This window comes from Pipistrellus kuhlii, unplaced genomic scaffold, assembly GCF_014108245.1.
Source record: "Pipistrellus kuhlii isolate mPipKuh1 unplaced genomic scaffold, mPipKuh1.p scaffold_m20_p_1, whole genome shotgun sequence".
Lineage (NCBI taxonomy): Eukaryota > Metazoa > Chordata > Mammalia > Chiroptera > Vespertilionidae > Pipistrellus > Pipistrellus kuhlii.
This window is the reverse complement of record NW_023425404.1, coordinates 170521108-170534759: the sequence shown is the minus strand read 5'-3', so window position 1 is coordinate 170534759 and position 13652 is coordinate 170521108. Positions and strand designations below refer to the sequence as shown.

General features: G+C 46.5%; 1 long non-coding RNA gene and 1 other non-coding gene across 2 annotated transcripts; both read right to left on the bottom strand.

Moving 5' to 3' along the window:
• Positions 1 to 9560: 9560 nt before the first annotated feature.
• Positions 9561 to 11749, bottom strand: LOC123651330. Its single transcript, XR_006739968.1, has 2 exons — positions 11500 to 11749; positions 9561 to 11189 (listed from the first exon to the last, which is right to left on the bottom strand). It is a non-coding gene; the product is annotated as an uncharacterized LOC123651330 (long non-coding RNA).
• Positions 10656 to 10781, bottom strand: LOC118710723. Its single transcript, XR_004985503.1, has one exon. It is a non-coding gene; the product is annotated as a small nucleolar RNA SNORA26 (small nucleolar RNA).
• Positions 11750 to 13652: the final 1903 nt, after the last annotated feature.

Sequence of the window (13652 nt, the reverse complement as noted above, 5' to 3'; positions counted from 1 at the left end):
TTCAGTCTCTGCTAAACAGCATCAACAAACCAGCCTGTGGACTCTAACTTCCACTCCTTTTGATCTGGAAAATACACGTTCCCTTCTCTTTCACTGTGGTATTAAAGTACTGTATCCCCTCAATCACAAGCCCCAAAACAGTGGCCCCCAAGACACTGAATGGAATCATGGCTGTATTTAAAATCCATTTGAATTACTGTCCACGGCTGATGTTTAGAGAGCTCACATCAAGTTCAGATCATTAGCATCTCGTAAAACTTCAAAAGCCCCAGCTCTTCAGGGTCCACAGTCCTGGTAAAGGCCAGAAGCTGAATGGGGTGGCCCCCTTCGGTGGGGATGTGTCTCCCTAACTCACCAGTCTTTTCACTCTAAGCCTCTTCACGCCTCTGTGCTGTCTTCCTGGCCCCATAGGCAGAGGTCATGACCCCTGCCCTAGCCCAAGTCTGAAGGCCAGGTTTCTGCTGACAGCAACAGTGTTAGGACTTCCCCAGCAACTTGAAGAATCTCAAAACAGGCAGCCTGGAGTTCTGGTCCCCTGAGGGTCCTGCTGGAGTGCCCAGCCCTGACCTGGCCAGGCCCTTTCTATGGGCTGGATATTGGCACAACACAGACTGGACTGGCATATGATGTGGCTGCATCCATCCAGAGATTGGGGACTTCCGTTATGCCCCAGGAACCTGATTTCCATCCTCTCTTATGCTGAGAGAAGTATTGTAGTTTAGCTTCTCCTAATCTGCAAAAAAATTCAATGGACAAGATCTGCAAGTTTGGCTCTTTTTTTTAAGCATCTATATTTCTTCCTGTGAGTCAGTGTATTCAACAATGCTACTTAAAATTCAATAAATAACGGCAAATGAAATTGCAAAAATGGATCATCACTTTTATGGAAAATCATCTAAACAAATGTTTTGCTCCAAATGTCAAGCATTAGAGGATTTTTATTAAAATGCTGAGAGTGAGTTCCCTAGAGGAAATGAGCAATTCAAAAATAGGAGTAACAGCACTAATTGATACTTCAAATGCAAATGGCTCTCCACGTCCTAAACGGAAATGGGACTGTGGTACCTGAAGTGACATAGTCATGCAGTGGGAACCTCTGGGCCCAGTAGACAGCAGCTGTGCTGGACCTGAAGCTATGGGTGAGGGAATCCACAAGAGAGATTAGTTCAATGCCCAGTGGAGCCTTGTACAGAATTCACTGTTGTAAAAGTTTCCCAGAGTTCCAGTGACAAGGGGGGGAAGCCAGAACCTAGACTGTCTCAACCAGGGCACAGTGCTGCGAGGTGCCAGCACTGCTTGGCGCCACGTAGGTCCTTCTTAAAGGAGCCTGTGTATCCACCCTCCCTTCTCGGGAGTTTCGGTGGTTAATTTCTTTGGAGTAACTGCTCAGGTGTGTGCCCACTTGGTGCCTTCTCCCCAGGCTCTGAGGACGTTGTCCCATAAAAGTGTTCATTCCAGCCCTGACTATTTTGGCTCAATGATAGAGCATTAGCCTGCGGACTGAAGGGGCCCAGGATCGATTCCAGTCAAGGGCATATACCTTGGTTATGGTCACATCCCCAGTGGAAGGTGTGCAGGAGGCAGCTGATCAATGTTTCTCTCTCATCGATGTTTCTCTCTACCCCCCTCCCTTCCTCTCTGTTAAAAATCAATAAAATATGTATTTTTTAAAAAGAAATGCACATCCCACAGCTTACTCCCAAAGGCTCACCCAGCAGGTCCTGGTGAGGACCAGGAAGTTTAAACCATTGCTCGGGGGAGGTTCTGACATATACATGGTTTGTTGGCCAGACTTTTGAGAAACACTGACTCACAAAGCTGATGCCAACATTTCATGATTCCATCTCCAGCACCAATTTTAAAAACATACTTCTGAGAAATGTAGGCCATATAAAAATCTGAATTCATAATATGAAACTTCCCCATCCTGATTGGAGATTATATTACTCTGAAATTTGATAAGGAAAGGAAAGGAAGAATCTATCCTGCCTTCCCTGTATAAACATTAATGGAGTAACCGAATAGTCTATGAGGGAGAGTTGTTCCTTGTGGAAATCCAGCTAATAGATGCAGAAGGAATGATTCCTAAATTTAATTACTTCTTTACAGCTACTAGTGAAATAAGTGTAAGGAGAGAAACCCAAGATGGAGGCATAGGCTGTAGGACACCCGAATGCAGCTACACCAAACAACCAAATTTGAATTTAGAACTGAAAACAGGGGGAGGCATTGCCCTGAAGCACCAGATGGCTGGCTGAGAGGAGGGCTCTGCCATCTGGGAAGGAGAGAGAAGGCACGCCTGAACCTCAAGACACTGTGAAGGTACAGAGAACTGTTGTGCGTGAAAAGGCGCTGGCTTAATCCCGGTGCTGAGAGGAAGGGCCGCGGACCGAGATTGCTGCTGGCTTACTCCCTGCCCGCAGAGAGGGCGGGCCGGGCTGAGTTCGCTACTGGCTTACTCTGGCGCGGAGAGGGCGAACAGCTAACGCGGCTGGCTTTCTTGTCCGAGAGGAAAACAGAATCACCCTATTGCTCTGATAAATGGCCCCAGACAGGGAGAGCCAGACTGTCAGGCAGCGGCGGAGATCTCTTGGAGGTTGTTATAAAGCTAAGAGGCCATTACTGTGGGACTTGGGGAGGAGCCGAAGGGAAAACAAAGTTTGTCTGCACCAACCCGAGACCCCGCCCTACCTGTGGCTGAGCACAGAAGCTCTCCCAGAGGCTGGCTTCTCTAAGGAGGGACTTGCAGGAATCCAAAGCTTGTCTGCGCCTTTACCAAAGAGGTGCTCGCGTGCCTGCAACCAATCTTCCAAAACTCTCCACGAACAGGACTTTCTAAGGCGAAAACTGACAGGGACCAAAGATTGTCTGCGCCACCCCGAGACCCCGCCCTATTCAAGCAGAGTACGGAAACCCTCCTAGCTGAGACACTGCTGATCCTCACAGCCAATTGGCTTGGAGATCAATGCTTCCCAGTGATACCAACACTAAGCAAGGCTTAACAACAAGACTGTACACACAGCCCACAAAGGGCTACACCAAGACTGTCCACTGCAGGGTAACTGGAAGGCTGTGCTACTGGGCTCTACCAGAACACCTAGCACACAAAGCTATTCCATCAAATCAGGGAAAACACAACTAAAATGCAGACAAGAAGAAGGACACAAAGGAAGGAGATGGAGAGGAAAAGAAAAGATTGGACATTGAGTTCAAACTACAGTTCTTAAGGTTATTCAACAAATCCTAAAAAGGCCGATAAAATTAAAATGAGACCTATGAGGATATGAAAGGGAGCAACTAGAAATATAAGGGATCAACAATAAATGAAGAAAACATTGTCTGAAATAAAAAATATTATACAAAGTCCTAAAAAACAGACTGGAAGATCGCAAGAATCAAGACAAAGATTTAGAACACAAAGAGCAGAGGACACTCCTCTGCAGAAGGGAGAAGATAAGAGAATCCAAAAAGTTGAAGATAGTGTAAGAAACCTCTGGGACAATTTCAAGCGAACCAACATCAGAATTATGTGGGATCCAGAAGACAGAGCAAGATACTGAAGAGTACTAGAAGATATAGTGACAGAAACTTCCCCCACTGGGGAAAGAAGAAATAGACTTACAAGTCCAGGAAGCCCGCAGAACCCCAAACAAAAGGAATCCAAGGAGGACCACACCAAGGACATATCATATTAAAATTCCAAGAGCAAAAGACAAAGAGAATACTAAAAGCAGCAAGAGAAAAGCAGGTAGTGACCTAGAAAGGAGCACCCATAGATTGTCAGCTGATTTCTCAACAGAAACCATGCAGGCCAGAAGGGGAATGGCAAGAATATTTCAAGGTGATGAATAACAAGAACCTACAGCCAAAAATAATCTACCCAGCAAAGCTATTACTCAGAATCAAAGGACAGATAAAGAGCTTCACAAATAAAAAAAAGCTTAAAAGAGTTCATCACCACCAAACCAGAATTATATGAATTGCTGAAGGAGGTTATTTAGGAAGAGGAAGAAGATAAAGATAAAAAAATTATGATCAACAAATACATAGCTATCAACAAGTGAATCTAAAACCAAGGGAATTAAAAAAATCTGATGAACAATATTAACTGGTGAATATAATAGAATCGAGAGTATGGAAGGGGAGTGGACTGACGATTCTCAGGGAAAAGGGGAGTGGGGGTGCGGGAAGAGGACTGAACAAAAACTGTGCACTATGGTATGAGGGACAATGGGGCTGGGAAAGGACAGAGGGTGGGGTGGGAACCTGGTGGAGGGGAGCAATTGAGGGGGGAAGCGGATCACATTTGTAATAATCTGAACAATAAAGATTTATTTTAAACTAAAATAAATAAAGTGTAAGGAATGAACCCAATGGAAGGCAGACACTCAGTGAAAGGGTGATGGCTAACGTTGAAATGGAGACATCAGACCAACACCCCCTGAACCACTAGTGCAGCCTAGAAAGATGGGAGGATTGTGCCTTTTTGTGCCTGGTGATACGATGCACTGGGAAGCCAGCTTCTAAGAAATGAAGAAACAAGTAAAATACACTAAAGGGAAGCAAAAAGACAAACACAAATGTGGGCCATTTTACATGACAAGTCACCCAATTTCTACAACAAATCAGTGTCCAGATATAGTAAAGGAGGATTACTACAAAATGTGAGGCTTAAAGACATAACCAAGTACTATGTGTAGATCTTGCTTGGATTCTGATTAGAAGACCATCGGGAAAATCTGAACATGGACCAGGTTTTGAATGATCACACAAAAATATATTTAATAGTTACCCTGGTTCGGTTCGTCTTGATACGCCAACGTTGTGGATTTGATCTCATCTGGACACATACCAGTAGCAACCAGTGAATACATAAATAAGTGGAACAGCAAATGGATGTTTTCTCTCCCTCTCTCTCTCTCTCAAAAAAAAAAAAATCACTAAAAATTAAAAAAAATATATTAGGTGTGATGATGACATATAGTTAGGTCTTAAAATGTTTTCAATTAGAAATACAAATGAAAAAAATACAAACGAAAACTTTTTACAGGTGAAATGACACAACGTCTGAAATTTCCTTGAAAATGATCAGAAATAAAGGTAAGTGGTCAGATGAATGAGGTGGTAAGCTATTGCTAATTGCTGAAGCTCCATACTGTACATGGAGTTTGTTTTCTCTTCATTTGGGCGTATGCTTGAAATTTTACCCAATAATATGTTCTTTAAAATACACTGTTGCTGTAAGCACTCACCCCTTACAAGTCAGGCTAATGAGTTCAAGAAGTTGAGGTTACTTCTCAAGAATTCAAGATTCCCTTCCACTGACAGCTCCCCTATGAACGCCATTGGAAAGGCATTTGAACGTCAAAACTGTTTTCATATCTTAAAATCTTCCTTTTCTCCCTCAAAGCCGGAAAAAGCACTGGCGGTGTTTTTTTTCCTTCGGCCACATTACCCTCTTCTGTAATGGCTTAATGAGCCACACAGAGTAAATGGAACTCCATTTGCTGCTCCGGCTGCTCTGACACCATTAAAAGACCCTTAAAAGCATCACTCATCTATTAAGTGAAAGCAAATTCTTGTCATTAAATTAAGGGAAAACAACTCTTTCTACTCAGGAGTTCTTGGTGTTGTAAAGTACTCTATTTAGATAATGGAAAATATAATGAAAAAGTGTTGAAGCAAAAATGGTTGTACTTTCGTTGTAGCATATTTCTAGAGTAAAAGGATTGCTCTCTTCGAGTATCTGCAACTTAATTTTGTTCTTGGTCCCCTAAAAGAAAATGGCTTCAGGTTAAGAATTAAGATTTCCCCAACCCAAAAGTACTGTAATTAAAATTAATCTGAGTGCATTTGTAAACGCTGAGGTCAATACTGTAAAAGATCTATCTGTCCAGTAATTCAATTCATGGAGGCTACTTAGCTTCATTACCTCTAAAGCTACATTTTGACTACTTCACTCACTCCTGGGTGAGTAAGCAGCCTCCACCACACAATTCTCTTGCCCATCATTCCTTCTTTTTAAACATTTTATTTATTTATTTATTTATTTATTTATTTATTTTAAAAAATATATTTTATTGATTTTTGTACAGAGAGGAAGGGAGAGAGAGAGTTAGAAACATCAATGAGAGAGAGTCATCGATCAGCTGCCTCTTGCACACCCCCCACTGGGGATATGACCGCAACCAAGGTACATGCCCTTGACCGGAATCGAACCCGGGGCCCTTCAGTCCCCAAGCCGACGCTCTATCCATTGAGCCAAACCAGTCCCGGCTAAACATTTTTATTTATTGATTCCAGAGAAATCGGTTTGTTGCATTCATTGACTCTTGCACGTGCCCTTGACATGGAATCGAACCCAAAATCGAACCCAAAATCTCCGGACGATGCTCTAACCAACTGAGCTACCAGATAAGGGCAACCCATCATTCCTTCTAATGTCTGTCTCCACCCAGAAGACATCACCCATTACCTGAGGCCCCTTTCAGCAATCCTATAAGCAATATTCCTAACAAGCCTCAGGCAATGGCCAGGTTACCCACTGCTTGTCTGGCTTTCCTACAAAATGTTAAGTGCCAATAAAAATCCACGTTTAAAGACAGAGTTTCTTCCTGAAACTGGTTTGGCTCAGTGGTAGAGCGTTGGTCTGCGGACTGAAGGGTCCCAGGTTCGATTCCGGTCAGGGGCATGTACATTGGTTGCGGGCACATCCCCGGTGAGGGGTGTGCAGGAGGCGGCTGGTCGATGTTTCTCTCTCATAGACGTTTCTAGCTCTCTCTCTCTCCTTTCCTCTCTGTAAAAAGTCAATAAAATATATATATATATATTTTTATTTTTTAAAAGTTTCTCAAAACTCATCTCGGAATACCTACATCAACATTAACTCATGTGTTGAAAAGATTCCTGGGCCTCCTCTTGAGTCTACTACATCAAACTCGTCACTGATGGAGCCTCAAATCCTGCATCCTTAGCAAGCGTGCCAGGTAATTCTTCTACACCCTCAAGTTTGACAACCAAGTTTTCAAGAATTGGGGGGAGGGGGGAAATTTCCTCTCAAGTCTGTGATAATAGAGAAACAAATGAAACAGCATCAGAAGTAAGCAGTCAGCCAACAGACATATTCTTAAAAAAAAAAAAAAAATCAAAGGAATACCCACTGAGTAAATAAAATTCAGCATATCCAATCAATGAAATATTCTGCAGGCATGCAAAGGAATGACACCCCAGCCTTGCTTAGTACTACTCTTGTTTTCTTCGGCATTGAAAATATCATGCTGTTTAAAAGCAGGCTGGCCAACGGTCAGGGCACATGCCCAGGTTGCAGGCCAGCAGATGAATAATTTTCATCATTCATGTTTCTCTCTCCCTTTCCGTTCCTCTCTGAAATCAATAAAAGTATATTATTTTACTTGAATCTGATTCACACTGTAAAATATATATTTTTTATAATGGGAGCTGAGTATCCATTTAAAATTATTTTCTTAGCCATCCTGATATTGTTGCCAGGTATGATTGTCTTTTCTATTGACATGAAGACTGAGACATTTAGTGGCGAAATGTTGGTGTGTTTTAAATAAATTTTATTGATTTTTTTACAGAGGAAGAGAGTAGGATAGAGTTAGAAACATTGATGAGAATCATTGATCAGCTGCCTCCTTGCACACTGCCCATTGGGGATGTGCCCACAACCAAGATACATGCCCTTGACTGGGATCAAACCTGGGACCTTTCAGTCTGCAGGCCGATGCTCTATCCACTGAGCCAAACCAGTTTTGGCTGTTGGTGTTTTTTAATACTTAATGGCAGTTGGATGGAACACGTATTCAAAATAAATGTTTTTGGTTGATAGTAAATGAAAGATACACACACAGGGCCTTATTGAATTTTATCTTCATGCATACTTGGTAATTTCCCTAAGTCCTAAGAATAAAGAAGTTTAAGGTTTCTTGATTATCTTAATTCCAAAAATTTGTTGTAGCTGGTGTTATGGTAGATTAAAGGGCAAGTGTTATAGTGGACAGAGTAAAAAGGCACTGAGCTCAATGTTCATCTTTCCCTCCTCAATCATTGGAGCATACCATCTGTGTGCAGTCAGGTTCAGCATTACAGTCAAGCACGGCCAGTCTGCTTCATAACCAGAACCATTTTCTCCCCGTTGTCACATGTCCATACTGATAAGCCTCTTGCCACATAACTGAAATTAGGACTTAAGCATGCTAAATCACCTTGGCTAAGAAGTATTCTGCATGGACATGTGGAAGTTTAAAATGAAGATCCAAAGGAAATTTCAAAATGACTTTTCTTTTGGGTGTCTCATTTCCATTTCTGATTTTTGCATTGACTGTTGGGCAGCTCAGCAAAACTTAACCTTCTAAAATAGGGTATAACTAAAATAGGGTATAAGCAATGAATAAACAATAAATTACAAATATAATGCTGGATTTTATAAACATGGAGAAATCAAAATGAAATTTAGAAAAACGGGCATTATGAAATAAAGCACGGACTCCAAAGTGAACATTATATGCCTTTTATTAGAGATTTCAAGAACAGAGTTTGGCATTAAGCTGGCACCAGAAAGGACTTCTAGCACACATGTTGCAGTCACATTTCTTCCCTTGTGACAACTTTCCCATCACCAACAGTACTTTCCTGTTCTGTTTAGCACCACTGTCTGTTATATCCCTTCTTATATTATGCCACATTCATTTTTAAAAATGCTGACATATGCCCCATTTGAACCAAATTTCGGAGCTTATGTAGATTCAATGTAAATGCTGCGAAGAGCTACTTCTCAATAGCTGCACAGTGGTACACACACCCTTCCCCAGCTGGTCTAATCTGTTTCAATGTGTTACACTGAATCTCAAGAAAATGAATTTCCAGGTCATGTAGCAAAAAAGTTGCATATAAGGTTTCCTGTTCAGGGCTCCACATTGGTGATGGGGGCTCGAGCACTACCTAACCTTTGGACCTGCACCAAGATCTGGTTATCAGAATTTGCCCACCAGTGGTCGGCCTCAGGGACGGCTGACTGCAGGCTGCCCAGAGAGGTGGACCAAGGCAATGTTAGTCAGAACTGCAGGCCACTCATGTCTACGTTCCTACCTAACATTCTCACCCCCTCCTAAGTTATGGGAACCCAATTCTTTGGGGCCTTCTGGGTGAAGACTGCTCTGGCTGTTTCAAGCTGATTGGGGTCATTGTGGGGCTTTGGGTCCCCGTACCTGCTGTTCCCTCAGGGATGTGGGTGTGGATGGCAGAGGGAAAGAGAAGCCCTGCTCATCCATTTAGGTGAAGGAAAGGGGGGCAGTTATCCCAGGCTATGGAATGATCATGTTGACAGAGGGATGACGTAGCCTAGAGAGCAGATGCCTCTTCATCTCTCAGACAAAGCGACAGGCACAGGACCCCCAAATCCAGGAAATGCCCTTGAATTGATGTCAGCGTAGGAATACCTTCTCCAGAGGCATGGCTTCCCCTTCCTCTGGGAGTCCCGAGGCTGCTAATATGGCTGCAGCTAGGGAGTCAATTAGAGGGGTTCTAGAGATTTTTAAATGAATTGTTCCAATAGGGCTCCCCTTTGGGAATTCAAAAGTAGGGTGTTTTGAGAATCACAGATAAGTGACCCAACTGCCCTTGGGTTACACCCTTAAGGGGATTCCCTTAGCAATACCAGGATTTGGGAGGCTCTCCTTGGACTAGCTCAGCAGTAAGTGCCCCCCAGTTCCAAAGAGATACTGGTTTTCTAGATCCTCAGCAGGTGGTATTGAATTGTAAAGTAAAGGCAGTAAGGTTGGGTAATTGATAAGCCGCTATTGGAATTAGGAGATAATACAAGAGACTGCTGAGCCTTATCTGGAATATTAGAAGCATTCTGGGTTGTTTTGTTTTGGCAAAAAAGGTGTAAGCCAGGTCCAGAGGAGGTGGGTCCTCAGGCTGAACCTAGGGTTTGACCCTAGTATGGTGGGTCTAATGGCATTCCCTGGAACTTTATCATGTAAGAAAACTGGGCGAGGTCCTTCCATACAGATTAGTGTTCCTTCCAATCCCTAAGACTTGTGTCCCTGGTGGATATAGGGGTGGCCCAGAGTCCTATAAGGACTGGTGGGGGGATTTAATGTTGCTCTATCTTCACATAGTTGTGAGAATTAAATGAAAAGATGAAAACCAGGAGGTGCCCGCTGCTCTGCTCTTTCACCACCAGCTACTGCGTGTGGACACGTGGCTGCTACAACTTATATAACCATGTCTGACCTCGCTATGCGTACTTAGCCTGAAAGTCGGTTTGGAGTCCGTTAAAATACACCAGCATCACAGCATTCCAGCACCAACGGCTCGTACCTGTAGTTTTTAACCTATAAAAAAAAAAGTTACTGAATGACTCAACAGTTAAAACTTTTGAGATATGTCTCAAATGTTCAGAAAAAGCCTTGTGTACATGAGGTTCTACCATCTGGATTTCTTCCGCCTTCAAAGACAACCAAAGTACCCAAATTCCCATATCTATTCGAAAACACTAGATGGTACCCCCAGAGTTTTAAAAGCAGGCCTGAGAGTATCCCGGCCGCTAAGATGAAATGGATCACTCTGCTCATGGCTGTGTAAAAATAACAAAAGGCGCTCAAACCGAAAGGGAATTTCCTGGTTTCAGCTGTGACTCCAGACAGGATCCAGAGAGGAGTTTTGCCACCTCTTCTCTGGGTTTTATGGAGACTTGCTTCATGTACCCTTCTGTGTTAGCCTCTTAAGGCACTCAGTCAACCTTAAAAGGGCACTGGAAAGGGCGACGTGAAGTTTCCCTACAGGGTTCCCTATGGCTTCCTGCAGGCCTCTCCCCAGTACCCCGAGATCGCGGCGGCTTCTTGAACAATCCGACTCCATCAGATGCAGCTGTTCTGCCCCGCGGAGCCGCGAAGGTAAATGCCCTTCAGGCCAGGCGGGGAGATTCTGGCCTTTGCGCCAAACCGGCGCCCGGCACCCTCTGGTCGCCATTAGCCACGTGCTCCGGGCCTGGGTCATTGCATTTCAAAAAAGGGACATACCTGCGCTTAGTACTCAGGCCGGGCGTCCGCAGGCGCTGGAGACAATCTCCCGGGGCCCACGGTCGCTCAGGGACCCGCTCTCGCCCCCGCAGACAAGGTGGGCCGGGACCCCCGCCCGCTACAATGTAGCGGCGGCTGCGCCTGGGGAAGCAAAGCGCAGACCTGTCACCGCGCCGGCCCGCCCGCTGGGACCCTCCAGGCGCCTCCGTGCGGTGTTTGTGCCTCGCGCGGCGCCGGGACGGGCACGGCCGCCCGCCCCCCGGGCCGCCAAGGGCTGCTCTACCCCTCGGTTCTGGCCGCCGGGAGCAGAGGGGCTCCGGGCGGGCAAAGCTTGAGGGGATCCGGGACGAGACCCCGGCCAAACCCACCCCACCTCACCCTACCCTCCTCCACCCCAACCCGGCAACGGGGGGCCGCCCTGCCGCCCGCACCGGGAGCAGAGGGCACTCACCGCACTCACCGCCGGCTGCACGGGACTGGGAGGCCGGCGCACGGCGCGCACCGCGGAGGCCGGTTCTGCAGCGCGGGGCGGGGCGGGGCGGGGCGTAGGCGGCGCCGGGCAGCCAATCCCCATCCTCGGGAGGCCCGGCGGGGCGGGGCGAGACCGGCCATTGGAGCCCACGGTGCCCCGCGCCCTGCCTCCGTGCCCTTTGGAGGCGGGAGGGCGAGCCGAGCCTGCGCGGAGCCTCCTCCCGGAACCGGAGTCCCCCGGGCCTTGGCCCCCCGGGATCAAGTTCTCTAAGGCCCACGTGCCTCTCTCCTGCGGATGCCCAGCCTCACCCCAGGGCAGGGCTACGACCCAGAGAGGTCCTTTCCTGCAGTTCCACCAGCCCATTGTGTGGTTGGAGCTTCCTGCAGAGCCGTTAGCCTAAAGGGAAACCGGGCCACGTCCCTTTCATTTAAAAAACAACACACACACATATTTTATTGCGAGGGACAGAGAGCTAGAAACATCAGATGAGAGAGAAACATCGACCAGCTGCCTCCTGCACAACCCCCATCGGGGATGTGCCCGCAACCAATGTACATGCCCTTGACCGGAATTGAGCCCACGACCTTTCCGTCCGCAGACCCAAGCTCTATCCACTGAGCCAAACCGGTTTTGGCAAGGGCCAAGTTCCTTTCAACAAGTGCACCCTGGCCCCTCCTAGGCCTTAGCACATGTGTCAAACACAAGGCCCGAGGGCCAAATCCGTCCTGCCAGGCCTTGCAATGTGGCCCGCACCGCGCTGTCATCACTGCACTCTGCTGCGTTTCCATCACAATGACAGTTTATGACTGTTCAGTAAACCATTCGGCCCGCGATTTAGGCTGGATTTTAGATTTTGGCCCCTTCTCTGATTGAGTTCGACACCCCTACCTTAGAGGGCCAGCCTCCCTGCCTCAGGCTCTGTTCACTGTCTGAGTGTAGATGAGTAGGCTGCAATCAGCCAGAGTGGGCCGCTATGCCTTTCCCTAGAGACACTCAAATGGTCAAACAAGTGGGATACAACTGGATACGCTAACAAGAAAAGTTTGATTACTGTTTCAAGACTTTACCATCTGTAAACAAATTTAATCCTCAAGATACATTTTGTTATCGCCCTGGCCGGTGTGGCTTGGTTGGTTGCCTGCGCACTGAAAGGTTGCCGGTTAGATTCCCAGTCAGGGCGCATGCTGGGTTGTGGGATCCATTCCTGGTGGGGGCGTGCAGGAGACGGCCCATCCGTGGTTCACTCCCATATAGATGTTTCTCTCTCCCTCTTCTTTTCTCTAAAATCAAGAAAAGAAATATTTTAAAATACCTTTTATCATCTCCATATTTTTTTGGGGGGGAGAGGGGGTTGTAAGACTTAAATACACATCATTAACTGATAATAATCTGCATTATTAACCGGTAATAACTAATCCTCTAGAAACGGGCTGGGACCACAGGAGTTGACCATTGAAGTAAGGCAGGCAATCCCTCTATGCAGCCTGTCACACTGCACACTGCGTGCATTAGGAAGTGTGTTAACTATAGAACAAGTTCCCCCACTATTTTTAATTTAAATATCCTATTCAAGGTTGCAAACCCTTCAACACAAGCCGCGTGAGCATTAGAATCTGTCAGGGCCTAATCAGGTCCTGCGTTAGGACACAGGTTCCTTCTGCTAATGGCAGCAGAGCCGCTCTGCCGAAACCTCCGCACCGTTAGCAAAGACAGGTGAGTGAGGGAAAGCCAGAAACGAAGGCAGGTAGGGGAAAGTCGGGCTCAGAGCTGGCCGCCCGGCCACACCCCACCTTGGCCTCCAGCTCCGCCGGGTCAGGGCTTCTGAGAAAGGGAGCTCCTTCCTGTGCATCCTCAAACTCCCAGGCCGCCTCATCGCCCCTCAACGCCCCTCCGGTCAGGGTCAGAATAGGTCAAGGTCAGGAATCGGTGGAGGCCTCCAGGTGTCCAGGCAACCAATGTAGGGAACTTCCTCTAGCAGCCGACCCAGTGACCCAGGGCCTGAGGGAGACCTGCACCCTCCCCTGCAGCCTGGAGAACCCTGGGAGACCCCGCCTGCCCATCACTGGATGAGCGCACCTGATTGGTTCAACACGGGGAAGCTCGCGTGGCCGCACATCCCCGCTAAGAGGGTG